This window comes from Aphis gossypii, chromosome 2 (genome assembly GCF_020184175.1).
Source record: "Aphis gossypii isolate Hap1 chromosome 2, ASM2018417v2, whole genome shotgun sequence".
NCBI classification, from domain to species: Eukaryota; Metazoa; Arthropoda; class Insecta; order Hemiptera; family Aphididae; genus Aphis; species Aphis gossypii.
The window spans coordinates 24,050,892-24,052,964 of NC_065531.1; positions in this window are offsets into that span (position 1 = coordinate 24,050,892).

Consider the following 2,073-nt stretch of genomic DNA (forward strand, 5'->3'; position numbering starts at 1 on the left):
TTCACCCCATCCTCTTTGTCACATTCAACTTCAATGATTTCGCTTTAACCGTATACAATATATACAAAATAATAATTAAGTTTAAATATAATTATAATATTATATATATAAATAAACATCAGCATATTATATTGTGATTAATATGTTATATATTGAAATGATAATATTAATATATATACCTATATTATAATTTATTATGAACGATGAACAACGTGTTTTCGTATAGTAGGGTTAATTTTCTAGATCGTAAACAAAAAAATTACATTACAAACTTCAAGAAACCAATTGAAGATCAAATCAATATAATATTATGTTTTATTCTCACGATTATTATAATTCTTACTTTTATTATTTTTTATTATTTTTACTACTCATATATATTATAAAATAGCAGTTTCGAACAATTTTTAATACATAGATATAAAATAATAATAATAACGTTATTATCTATTTTCGGTGTTTATTTAGAGTCATGATATATTATATTATATTATATAAAAATCATGATAAAAAACGCTTCATTCCAAAAGTTCAAACGATAAAAACATTATTTTAGAGCGGTCTTCTGTTGCTGCATTTTGATTATCATTATCATTATTATTATTTTTTTATTATTATTATTATCATTATACTATTATTATCATTATTATATTATTATTATTTTTTTTTTTTTATCATTAATATATATTATATAGATGATGTACGAATAGTTTATATAAGTTGTTTTTATGGGCTTGATTTGTCTAGAGTAGGGAATATATTAAATACTCTTGACTTTGATTCTTCTAATTTTAGCAGCGCATGATTTTGTAAAACCAATAAAAAATTTTCAAAAAAACAAAAACAATTTTTTTTTATTATAAGTAGTCATAATTTTTTTCCTAGTATTATAGCACATTATAATAATATAATTTATTATACTATATCATCAAACACAACTGCAACTGGAAGACATAAAACACATCAATCAGCAGATGTACTTATTACGTGGGACATTTTTCCATCGTGTACTATTAATAATATTATATAAAGTTATTTTTACACAATTGGCATCGTAATGGGCTGACTAAAATATCGAGTATAACCTGCAGTCGATTATTTTTCCTTTTATACTATTTTCCAGTCATAAAAAATTACAAATAAATTATGTATATATATAGGTATAATAATAAAATCGTTAATTTTCTTACCATATGCTATTATAAGTATTAAAACGTTTTGAAATTAAATGTAAAAAACATGTTGATGAGATGTCTGGCGTCAAATTTATAAAAATATTTAATATATGGGTGGGTATAACCCATAATTATACACACGTCATAATCGATACAAACGTTCAATATTTCAATTTTTACAATTTACCACGCATAAATACCTAAACCTAGCTGCTTCTACCTCCATTTAATGATTTTAATGCAAAAAATCTTGTCAAGTGATCAATATTTTTGATCATGGATTATATTCTATGGTAGTGAATACGAAACACCAAGTTTAACCAACAGTTCTAAAATAAATAATAATTAAGACCCGTAATTGAATAACGTAGTTTCTTTAAAATCGGTCCATGGACTAATGAAAAAAGTACATAAATAGTTAACCACTATTACTATTTACTATTTAAACTGTTTACAGTACGTGTTGAGTGAACGGAGTACACTGTATAATATTTGTATCACTATAATAGATATATTACATTTTAATTCAATGATAAATTATACTGCAGGAAAATATGATTCTGACGAATACAGTATTTCAGCGAATTATATTACTAAGAATATTGTATAATGATATATTTATATAGCTATTATAGTATCTAATATATGCTTTAAAATTAGTAATATAGTGAGTTAAATTAATTATCGTCCGAAATGTATTTATTTTATTAGTAAATAGTAATTATAATAACAAAATTATACATTAATTTACTATACTTATATAATCAAATAGCCAGTATAACAAAAAATATAAAATAAAAATTTAATTTACTATTTTAATTTTAAGCTTCATTCATTCTCTGCAGATATCTCCACTTAGCACTGACATAGGTATATTTAATATTATAATATATAAAAT